We start from the raw sequence: 13,047 nt of genomic DNA, 5'->3' as shown, positions 1-13,047 counted from the left end.
TACCTTAGCAATTACATGTATTATTATTATTATTATTATTATTATTATAGCTCTTGTCCATGATCCCGCTACACCACTGTCTTAACCTCTTTCTTTTAACCTCTTTCTTTTAGAATCTCATTTCATAACTTTAGCAAAAAAATTTTATCAAGCAAATCTTGTAGATGGCGTTGATATTTCGTCACGATGTGTTCTTGTCTTTGTCCATTCCTGGATTTAGATCAGTACTTGGTTGTGCTCTATGTGATAGAAGCAACAACAAGCTCGTTATTGTTATTATTACGCAACTTTTTATGGTATATTTTTGTTGTAAATTACCGCTAGTAATTTTACTATGGAGGAGTCCAGAATGTTTCCTACATATTTTGTTTAGTGTTTGTTTTGTGTAAGTAAGCTGACGAAGAGCGTGTTTAACTCGAAACATTGTGCCGTTATCCATATTTGTATATAAAGTATTTGACATTGCATTAGAATTTGAGTTAAATACCAATGGCTAATATAATAAAGATGATGTTTTTGGAGTGTGCCTGCAGTGAATACTTCTTCTTCTTCTTGCTACTACTATTACTCCTACTATTACTACTACTACTGCTACTACTATTACTACTACTACTGCTACTACTACTACTACTACTGTTGTAAATTACCGCTAGTAATTTTTCTATGGAGGAGTCCAGAATGTTTCCTACATATTTTGTTTAGTGTTTGTTTTGTGTAAGTAAGCTGACGAAGAGCGTGTTTAACTCGAAACATTATGCCGTTATCCATATTTGTATATAAAGTATTTGACATTGCATTAGAATTTGAGTTAAATACCAATGGCTAATATAATAAAGATGATGTTTTTGGAGTGTGCCTGCAGTGAATACTTCTTCTTCTTCTTGCTACTACTATTACTCCTACTATTACTACTATTACTACTACTGCTACTACTATTACTACTACTACTGCTACTACTACTACTACTACTACTACTACTACTACTGTTGTAAATTACCGCTAGTAATTTTTCTATGGAGGAGTCCAGAATGTTTCCTACATATTTTGTTTAGTGTTTGTTTTGTGTAAGTAAGCTGACGAAGAGCGTGTTTAACTCGAAACATTATGCCGTTATCCATATTTGTATATAAAGTATCTGACATTGCATTAGAATTTGAGTTAAATACCAATGGCTAATATAATAAAGATGATGTTTTTGGAGTGTGCCTGCAGTGAATACTTCTTCTTCTTCTTGCTACTACTATTACTCCTACTATTACTACTATTACTACTACTGCTACTACTATTACTACTACTACTGCTACTACTACTACTACTACTACTACTGTTGTAAATTACCGCTAGTAATTTTTCTATGGAGGAGTCCAGAATGTTTCCTACATATTTTGTTTAGTGTTTGTTTTGTGTAAGTAAGCTGACGAAGAGCGTGTTTAACTCGAAACATTGTGCCGTTATCCATATTTATATATAAAGTATTTGACATTGCATTAGAATTTGAGTTAAATACCAATGGCTAATATAATAAAGATGATGTTTTTGGAGTGTGCCTGTAGTGAATACTTCTTCTTCTTCTTGCTACTACTATTACTCCTACTATTACTACTACTACTACTACTGTAGCAAGTATACTTCCAAAACTGAATGATTTCAATTCAATTTGACTTCAGTTTGGCTTTGATCGATTTCCTAATTTCGCTTCAAGAATTTTTTTGCCGGGCTTGTACCACCTTCATGTTTTTCATCACCAGTCTATTATGATTACGAAGGGAGATTTGGAAAGCGTTTTCATTCTCTTGAAGACGATAAACGAGTAGCTGTTCAACAAAGACATTAGGAGGAAAGAAGAAAGCAACAAGAATATAAACGGAAAACTTTGAACAGTGAACAACAGGAAGAGAGTGAAAACAAAACAGTCAGTCTGTCACAAGGCATTTTGACAGAGTTTAAACATCTGAGAGAAATGTGTCAGACCTCTTTGTCACAACCGAAAAGACAAAGGCCTTCACGACTCATGATTACTAAACCTTCAGTGAACACATCTAAGATGCTGCTGTGACACCATCAATAACGGCAGCGGCAGCAGTCACTAGCATAACAACCGCAGCATCGAGAGTATGACTTGGCCGTGGAAAAGGATCAATGATGTAAAGTTTCCTGTTATAAAAAACTATAAAGATTTTATTCAGGGCCGCCTGTAAGAAATAATACTCAAAGATCGTGTAATGTCGCCCTCTTAGTAAGAGGGGTGGTTAATTGGATTTGGCTAGCGTTATCTAGAGGATGATCTCCCTCGATATTATAGCCCGGCGGGAGTGAAAAAAGAATGGAATTACAACAGAGAACTGAGCGAGAATACTGGGAAGAAATAAAACAATACGAGCCCCCTTTAACATGAAAATAACAAATTTAATTAGAACAAATTAATAAAGGCAATTCCAATTCAAGTTAGATTTTATCAGTAGAATTGAACAGGAGTGTCCAGTTTGGATTTATTTCATCATCATAACGAGAGGTGAAAAGAGCGCAATGTCCACGATTGATTTGCATCACCTTCCTCTCTTTTTGACCGTATATCAACGTCTCCTAGCTCATCCTTCCTAAGCTCTATGCTTTGCCCCCCTTCATGGACTTCCTGGTCCTTTTATTCTGACCTCGTCTTTCTTTTCCTCGGACTTCTGTTTTCAGATTGTCCTGTCTCTCTTCCAGAAAGCTGTCCCTTAAAGGATACAATTACCCCATAGTTCTTTATACCCCACTCTCTAAGACGTATATAAAATTCTCTTAACTTATTCAGAACATGTTGCTATCCACATACTGCGTAAATTCTGACTTAGTACGGTAAGACATTTACCTCGCTTCCAGCGGCAGGTCTTAAATTAGCATGTGAGCGTCTATCGAATATTACCGTATTCTTTTACATGCTACTACATGTTCGATTACTATTGCATAAAATCCACAAATTGTAACTCACAGCAATCCTTAACCTACAAGATTATTCAAACATTACAAAATCAGATATAATTAGGTAAGTATCGTTAACTCACGATGATCTGTATCGTCCTAACAAAGGAAGTTATTTCATATAACCCTATGAAATCCTACACATATGACCATTTGGATCGCATGGAATCAATTCTATCAATGAACTAATAACTGTAAAATTAAAAAGGTATATTGCATAACAATTCTAGCAACAATACTTTCCATGAAATTGAATAAAATAAATTGCATAATAACTCTAGCATCAACACATTTCCATGAAATTGAATAAACGATACATAATATGGAAACCTAGTCATAGCAAATAACATTTGCATAAAACGAACAATCAAATAATAGAATATTACATGAAACTAAAATTGCATATCTTTTTGCTGTTCTCTTTCAGAACTTGTCAAAATAAGCGAAGAAAGAAACTCGTGCGGTACATTCGACCCCTTCCCGAAACAATTACTTAAAGCACACTTTAAATGACCGCTTACACGAACACGGTGAAATTTAAAGATTTAAAATCTCAAGTTCCACCACAGATCTATCAGAACAATTTAAAACAAAAAACCTGAAGTGCCAGTGATAAGCTAATGATGAAGATCGTATGAGACTATCCTTAAATCACGACAGCTTGAAATCTCCTGTGTGGATCAAGTTTTGCCCTTCTTTAGTATTAACTTCTTCCAAAAGCCTGAGAAAATTTTCAACATATTCACCAACTGAAGGATGAACTTGACATGACCGATGGAAAACATACTCTTCACCTCCAAAAGATACTGGATGACTCAAACTTTTGCACGTGGATAAAGTTGGCAGTACTAAAACAAGTATCGTTCAGACTGAAAACCACACAGATCAAACGTATTTAGATTGAGTCATCGTAGTGGATGGAACTTACGGCGAGAAGGACTGCAGAATGAAAGTTGAAAATATACAATCAAGACGTTCGCGGAGCTATCCTGTTTAGAGGATCGGATGTTTCAGACTGGAAAATACATTCACGTTAATCATCACCGAGATCAATTCGATGATGTTGCAATTATAATATGAATTATCAAATACAGATAGTATTGGGAGAAATATGAGCAGGAATTTAGCATATGGGAGTAGGCTATTCATAGAGATATGTCGTAGATGTTTCACCTACAGACATTACATTCTTGAAGGAAAAGAAATAATGCATTGTTCTACTTACAAGCGAACATTTGTCCAGCCTGAACGACATGACATGAAACAACTCAAACAACAGAAACGATCTTGCGAATTACTGAGTGTTTTCCACTTGTTGACATCTTGTTCGAACCAATAAGTCAAAGTTAGACCTTGTCCAGGAAAGAATATTTGCTGTTTTGTGTCAATATTGTCGACTTGAGTCATCCGTGTTACATGCAATTAAATGACAATGAGCGTGAGAAAGTATTTAACAATGAGAACGAGAATAATAAGATTACAAGTGGATTTTGTTTTACTGCTAATGTTCGCAAGAGACTGCAATTTACATCCTCAAGTTTTGCGAGACTTAACGTGATTGTGACTTAGACATACAGGAACTTTCATTGTCCAAATTGTAGTGTGATTCCAGTAGGATAAGAAAAATATATTTCGATGTTCTCGTACTATTGCTGATTATACCGAATGTATTTCATATCTCACTAGCGACACTAGGAGGACACGTGGAGAAAATAGGAAATTCAGCGTTAAGAGAACAGGCATCGATATAGAACAGTTATGGCGCACAATTTTAATTTCACTTGGACAGTTTATTTTGAAATATTATTCAGAACAAAGCACCGGATTTCAAAAAGTGACAATGCAGGGAACTAAAAGTATTTAAGTGAAAGTGGGAAAAGTACGATTTAAAGATTCCAGGAGTTATTTGGATATGCTTTTATACAGAATGACGAAACATTCGGAATAGTAGAAATAGCCAAAAGCCACATCCGAACTTTTTAATAACCGAACCTAATCAACATATCGTGCTCCCGCATTTTCCAGAAGGTCGTTAAAACGAATCTGACGATATGCGGACAGAACAACGAGAAGCTTTATACGCTTGGTAACAGCTCCACTCTTCAGGCCCCTTTGATTTTCAAGAAGAAATGTTGAAGCATTGTCAATCCGATGTGGACATTTTAGGATCGAGCTTTTGAAAAAGTTCGACAACTATTTCTGACTCATGGAAGTGTCCCTTGAAGGAAGGTAATACCATTGCCAAAGAGTGTTGATTAGTTTACAGAAAACAGTTCATGACCGAGAACAAATTATCCATCATACCACCTCAGTCTTATCTCTTTTTCTGCGGTTGATATTCAGTCGAAGCCTTACGCTGTCCTTATTGCATGTGTGTAACCCAAGACAAGTGGATAAAACATGCTAAAAGCGGTTAAGTAAAGAAACATAGAACCCTTTCCGTATATGGTTTGGATTTAGAAAAGACACAAATCGTGTACAAATTCAATGGATGTTTATTTCATGGATGTCCTACTTGATTTCCTTAACGAGACCTGAAAAATCATTTGTGTCAGTTCACCATTTAAGAATCGTGAAACTTAGCACAGCGACACAAACGTGTAGAAAGTCGAAGATGCCAAGTGAAATAATTGTGGGAACAAGACTACGGTCGATGTTTGAAAACAGATCCAAAATTTAAACGCAATGTCCAAAATTACGATATGATGGACAACGGACTTTTAAATCCACACGAAAGTTTGTGCCGAGGATGAACCAATGCTACTCATTCTTTGTATGAAGTGGACAGATCTCAGGGAGAGAAAACCAAATATATGACATGTGTTCGTTGCATCTTTGAGTGTGTAAATGGACCCATTTCTCCAACGGTCATTCTAAAATGTTGACAGTACACATCATCGTCGGTCGCATTTGACAACACGAAGATTAATCAAACGCAGAGTTTTAGTACCAACAAACTTGAACCATCCTCTTGCAACGGCAAATTGATGTTTACATTATGCCGTATATGGGCCGAAATATGTTATCAGGACCAACCTTATTTGGAGAAAACAACTGACATTAAAAGGTGTACCATGCAATAAGGAAAATAGTAGCCAAGACAAAATAAAATTAAATAGAAGTAGATAGATTTAACCTTAATTGGAAGACAATATGAAACTGTGGTCGAATATAAGTTCAACATACAATCGGTAATGTGTACATGCCTACTAAATGTTTGGCTAACAGTAGATTTAATGAGACATGACAAGTCAATACCATCTTGCCCGCTCTACAGGGTTGAAAATTACTTAAAAGAACATTATTTAAGATTTTAATGTTGTTTTTCTGTGTTTATCGTGGTATAAACTGCCAGATACCGACTCACACAGCTTACATAATGAACCTCGGGCGCCATGTGCTGCGAGTCGGCAACTAACAGTTTATACCATAATAAACTCATCAAAAATAACATTAAACTCTTATAATTGCTATTTTTTTAATAATTTTATTTATTTTGTATTAATTTTGTTTATTTTTGAAAGTTCTTCATGTCAGATTTAGAGACTTATTTAAGCGTATGAATCCTTGTTGAGCGTGCCTGCTGGGTAACTATTTACAGAACAGGGGATTCTCCATCTGCAACGTAATAACTACATCAACATCAAACGAATAATTTCTACCAATGATAGGCGATCTAAGGCTTTGAACATTGCACAGCATGGTGTTAATCTTTTATATAAATTAGCATATGTGATCTGAGTAGAAGTTCAATATTCAAAGCAAATGATGTGTTGTTTTGTTTGACATATGAATGACTCTTGGATTGTATGCTCTCGTGAGTTCAGTGTGACTTGGCCGAATAGTTATTGTCCAGGAACATGAGTAACCAATATCGTTTCTTTAAATCTATATTCGTGTACGTTAACAGTATATGTCCCATAACATGGGCTACTTACAAATGAAATTAAGACTATTGGTAAATGGTTATAGTGATGGAATCCAATAGTAAAACAGTGCAAGCCATCGACCCATGACACGATGGGGGAGTAGCAGGCCTTTTACCCACCCAACCCCACATCGTAAGTATCAAGGTTGACGTCTTACATTATAGTGCTCTGAATCTAATTGTAATAATGTTAGTCTTTGACCCCCTCCTCATCCCTATCGTTTTATCCATTTACCAATTAGTTTAAATTCAAGTGAAAGTGCTGTACAATACTCCAATGTTCTTCTTGGCAGATTTTGAGTTTAAATTCATTTGTAACGAGCAGCAGTGAAAGTGCTGTACGATACTCCAATGTTCTTGGCAGATTTTGAGGTTCCCAGTTTTTTTCTTTCTTCAAATCTAATCAAAGAAACAATTATTTATCTTCAGAAAAAATACAAAGATTTGTTATTTGATACTGTCTAATCAATTTATTAAATTTTCTAAATAAAAATTAAACCCACCGTTTTCTTTTCGTTTTAAAGGCATGCACTGTGTATGCCTTCCGATTCAGCATTTACATTAGTTACTTTGCACGTTACTCTATTTATAGAAGTTAGTATAAAGTAGTTCTCTGTACAGTTTATACGGAAATAAACGCAACTGCGTCTGATCACATGGTTATGTTCTGACCAATGGAAATCGTCCCTACATTTATCAACTGATGCAACTGCAATTATTTAAGATTTTGATGCTGTGTTTTTTTTCTTCGAAGTTGATCGTCTGATAAACCGAAGGCGTTATGAAAGCTTTATAAGTCGGCAACTGACAGTTTATACCACTATAAGCTCATACAAAACAACATTAAAACTCTCATAATTGTAATTCCTTATACTTTTATTTATTTATTTTTATTTTGTTTTCTTTTAAAGATATTTCTTATCAGTTTTAGAGCTTTATTTAAGCGATTGAATTCTTGTTGAGTGCATCTGCTACGTAGCTATTTACAGAGCAAAGGATTGTCCATCTGCAACGTAATAGCTACGTCAACATCAGACAAAAAAAATCTGCCAATTGTAGGCGATCTAAGGTTTTGAACATTCATTCTACATCATGGTCTTAATATTTTATCTAATTGGCATATGTGATTTGAGTAGAAGGTCAAAGCAAAGGATATGTTGTTTTATTTGACATACGAATGACTTTTGGGTGTAATGCTTTCATGAGTTCATTGTGACCTAGCCTAATGGTTATTGTCCAGGCACGTGAGTAAACCAATTTTCGTTTCCTTGAATCTACTTTATTGTTCATTAAGAGTTTAGGTTACCCACAGGTGCTACTTACTAATGAAGTTAAGAATATTGGTAAATGGTTATAGTAATAGGGACCCGATAGCCATCGACCATGACACGATCGGGGAGTAGGTTTTGTTTTGCCCACCCACCCCTACATCGTAACTCTCATGGTCAGCGTCTTACATTGACGGACTGTGGATTCATATGTTATAATGTTAGTCTCTGAAACCCCACTCTTCCAATCCACATATCCATTTACCTATAGTTTTAAATTCATTTGTAAAGAGCAGCAGTGAAAGTGCTGTACAATACTCCAATGTTCTTCTTGGCAGATTTTGAGTTTCTCAGCTTTTTTTCAATCTAATCAAAGAGATAATTATTTATCTACAAAAAGATTACAAAGATTTGTTATTTCTAATTTTGTTTTCATTTAAAGGTAAGACCTTTACAAAAAGCTGATACAGGTATTACACGTCCCTAGCATACATGAAGGAATTACGTAGTACTAGAACAAAAAGATAATAAACAGTTCTATGAAAAAGGTAGTTCACCCAACTCATACTGAATAGGATGCGTCATCATCGTCTTATCAAACAGATTACACAGGACTGCTAACCTCACCATTATTATCCATCAATACTTTAACTATATATCCCGACACTTAAGGATCGAACGAATGAGCTTATTAAGAATCTTCAGGCATTCAAAAGAGAAAGCGACGGGAAATTTATAATGACCGCAGTACTGATTTCCTTATTTAATCATGATAATACGAATTATTAATCATTAATTGTTCTGAATAGCTCTATGTACAAATATAAACTTATAGGCATTACTAATTAATTGGTGCTCGTTGATGTATGGACACAATTCAAAGATGCGTGAAGCCTAAATTTTAATGCGGTATATAGCTTCAAAAAATGACTGAATTATCTATTTTCTTCAGAGAAAACTTAGAGATATTGAACAGAGTAAAACTACAACATTTACAAACATTTCTAAACTTGTACGCTAAAAATAATTGAAGCAATGTCATTTTATTGAAAAAATTGGAAACTCAATGCGCAATGGTTTACAGATGACAACTATATATATGTGAGCCCTTGACTTTCTTAAGTTCTAAAACTAGGCGTACATCCAGTCTTCCATCTTCACAACTGACTCAGCAGACATATTTAACTGAAAACAAAAACAAGATGATCTTGACTGTACTAAAAACCGCCGAGATATTCGTGAAGTATGAACGACTGTGCATATTCAAACAGAGAACAGTTCCTTTTGAAACGGTCACACACACACACACACACACACACACACACACACACACAACAGTGCGTACATGTACCTTGTTTCCATTGATTACGTAGTCTTGGGACGGTCCCTCGTCGAAAGCATATGGTAGCTTTGGATGAGATCGACCGATACTCATTTCATCCATTGTGCTGATGATGTCAACTCGTCACTATGTTTCGGGTAACTGTTAGATAAATTATTAACAAATGACGATATTCTATTTTGCCTTATTTGTTTATGGTGTATTTTAGTCAAATACTGCATCCCGGAACGCGCTCCGCTAAGTTTGTAAGGGCGTCATTGTTCCCAGCAGTCTATATTCCTAAGCGCGAGGTGGTAGAGTTCCGGTTTTCAACACCCGAATCAGAGATTATATATGTACGCCCCCCTCCCCCCCCCCCCCCCCCCGTCGTTGCAGATCTGAGACAGACAACCTTGAAGTCAGAATCGTCCGTCTCCTTTCAAATTAAATTAGGACACCACTTCAAAATTTCGGAATTCAATATTTTTAAAACAAATGTGACCAATTGTATTCATGGAAAAAAGAATCGCTGAAACTGTTATTTTCTTAATACCAAATTGGATTTTCCCCAGATTTGATTTTTTTTATATAAATTTCGGACTTGCCCATATTCTGAGTTATTCGAATTTCGGGTTTGTCTAAATTTCGGATTTGCCCAGATTTTCATTTGAAGGTTTCATTTTATAGGAACTTTAAATATACAAGGCAGTACAACAGTATAAGTCTCCACCAATAGGATTAAACTTTGATGTTATGAAACATAATCTTCATTTTTGCCAAATTTAGTTTGTAAAAATATGTTTATGATAAAACGTTCGTTCAAATGGAATTTATGAAAAAAATGTGTAGTGTGAAATCCTTGTTTGCTGATGTTCGTACAGTAAATGTATGGTCATGAATTAGTATTGTGCATGTCAATGTAATTGTCATAGTGTAAGTAGCAGAAGAAAAAAATAAGACATAACTAGCACACATTTCTTCTTTTTTCTCTGTAATCTCATCTGACTATCTAGGCTTTATTTTACGTAAATATCAACACCAACACCACTAGTGTATTTCTACGCTCATTTCACCTCACCAGGCTAACTCAGAATATGTTATGACAGAAACAAAACTAACGAACAGTCGTAACTAAATCGCGTCACAATGATGAAGATGAAAACTTTGGCATCAGGGCTAGCATTCGGGTATCTTTCTCACACGTTTGACTTTTATCCTTGCTTGCAGTCACTGATATACAGGGGAAAATATTGCCAACTTTCTGTATCTGTGTGACTTGACTAGTACTTAGCTTTTTATTACTTACTGGCTGTGGGAAAAAAAAGGGGGGAGTACTATTGAGAAGATTGTCTTTATTCATATAATACACAATTCTGGGCAGAAAACGACTTTTATCACTTAGGATTTGAGTAGATAATGCCGACTGGAATAAACAGGACTGCAGCAGACCAAGGGAGACAACTTATCTGATGACTGTCTCGTCAAAAAAGATTTGTTTTCCTTAGACGGCGTCCGAACTGACGCATGCTTGAAGTTGGATGTGGTGGTGGTGGTGGTGGTGGGGGTATGTTTGCCGGACAAACGTATGTAAGTTCATCAAATTGTGTGCTTCAGTCTAAGAAAGTGTGATATTTGAAGATAAATATATGCATTCAATGATCACACATAACATTTATAGAACTGAATAGGTGTGATATGAGGAGATAAATATTTTCATCCAATAAAAACACAATGTATACTTGTAAAAGGGTACTATGTGAAGAGAAAATAAGCTCATTCAATGACCAGGCACAATTAATATTAGCAAAAGTGTGGTATGTGAAGAGAAATTTGAGTCATTCAATAACCACACACGACTAATTAGAACGGGACGAAATGTAGTGAGAAAACGTCACCAATGATCACCCAAACTAAGTTTTCTAGCTGCAACGTATCAAGACGTCAAGGCGAACTCTTTTACATTTATACAACTGGGGTTTGCAAACGAATCTTCTCAAAGAACAGGAACAAACTGTCACATATATAAATATTTCAAACTCATGAAAATGGACCCTAGATGAAATATTAGAAGTGAAGAAATTGTTATTTTTGAATAATAAGAGAAAATTAAGTTCTAATTTAAATACTGAAATTACAGCATTAGCTATGTGTATCTTAAAATTATTTAACATACGAAATTGTTAATGCATTAAATATAATTGCAAAATAAATATTAAATATATTATCTAAGTAACTAAAATAAATTAAAGTGGACACCCATGTCTTGCTATATTGACTTAAACCTGACTGTTACATACTGCTGTACATACCCAACAAATTTGAGCTTTGGATGGTCTCTTGCCTCCTTGCTTGCACACCGGCGTTCTGGCGTTCTGGCGTTCTGGCTTCCGATTCAAAATTTTCCGGGCCCTAAATACCGTATAGTTGGAAATGTGCTTGAAAACCGTTGAAAGTTGGAATACTGTTGGAAAATCGTTTGATGTTGTAAAAGTTGGAAAATTATTGGAAAATCCCAACTAGTCTTGAGACTATAAATCTATGCAAAAATAATGATTATTTCCAACCAAAAGGATATATTTGTTGAAATTATCATTTAAAAATATACTTTATAGAAAAGTTATCCAAAATCCATTGCTGAACCGTAATTTGGTAACTCATATCGCTCTCCGTACGGGTGTAATTTACTGGACTTACCTTGCTCATGCTCTGTGAATTATAAACAGCCATGCCAGCGACCTACGAAAGCTACATGTGATGGATCAAATCAAACCCAGTATTTTACATAAGGATCGATGACATCTATTAGATATCATCTCCGGTAATGGAAAATGGTCTCCTCAAACACCCCAGATATATAAAACTTCTCTGTATCATGCCAAATTAGCAAATGCTCCTATGAAATCGTCAGTAGGTCAGACGTATATGTACCCGTTGTGTGAACCGTGATCAGCTGATAGTTCCATCAACCATTATATTCTTTTATTGGTAATTGTTTTTCTGCCTATTTGAAATATGCACTCGCTAAATAACCAAAAATCAATTGTGTACTGTAGTAATTCTGGTGGTCTTAGATGTCGTTGATTATAGTGTTTCGCGAACTTTCATCAATTACAGTAAAGACTATAAAACTCCGACTGTTAAGATATATATATATATATATATATATATATATATATATATATATATATATATATATATATATATATATATATATATATATATATATATATGTATGTGTGTGTGTATGTATATGTATATATATATATGTATATATATATAAATATATATATATATATATATATATATATATATATATATATATATATATATATATATATATATATATATATATATATATATATATATATGTATCTACATATATATATATATAAAGAAGTAGAGAGTTTGTTATATGTTGCTTACAAAATATTTAGAACATCAAATGCTTCGACTTTTTCCTTGATTTATTCAGATTTTATTTACCTTTGCATCATCATCATCTTTATTTCCTTCCATGGAAGATTACATGTTATAAGAATAAATCATCTGAATACAATCAATAAATATTT

General features: G+C 34.6%; 1 long non-coding RNA gene across 1 annotated transcript; it reads right to left on the bottom strand.

Moving 5' to 3' along the window:
* Positions 1-2,439: 2,439 nt before the first annotated feature.
* Positions 2,440-9,719, bottom strand: LOC149782790 (uncharacterized). The gene is made up of 2 exons (XR_016414460.1): positions 9,509-9,719; positions 2,440-2,716 (listed from the first exon to the last, which is right to left on the bottom strand). It is a non-coding gene; the product is annotated as an uncharacterized LOC149782790 (long non-coding RNA).
* Between the last annotated feature and the right edge of the window lie 3,328 nt (positions 9,720-13,047).

This window comes from Sinohyriopsis cumingii, chromosome 15 (assembly GCF_028554795.1).
Source record: "Sinohyriopsis cumingii isolate HCF-2022 chromosome 15, ASM2855479v2, whole genome shotgun sequence".
In the NCBI taxonomy this organism is placed as follows: domain Eukaryota; kingdom Metazoa; phylum Mollusca; class Bivalvia; order Unionida; family Unionidae; genus Sinohyriopsis; species Sinohyriopsis cumingii.
The sequence above is the reverse complement of the archived record's forward strand: the minus strand, read 5'-3'. Positions and strand labels throughout refer to the sequence as shown.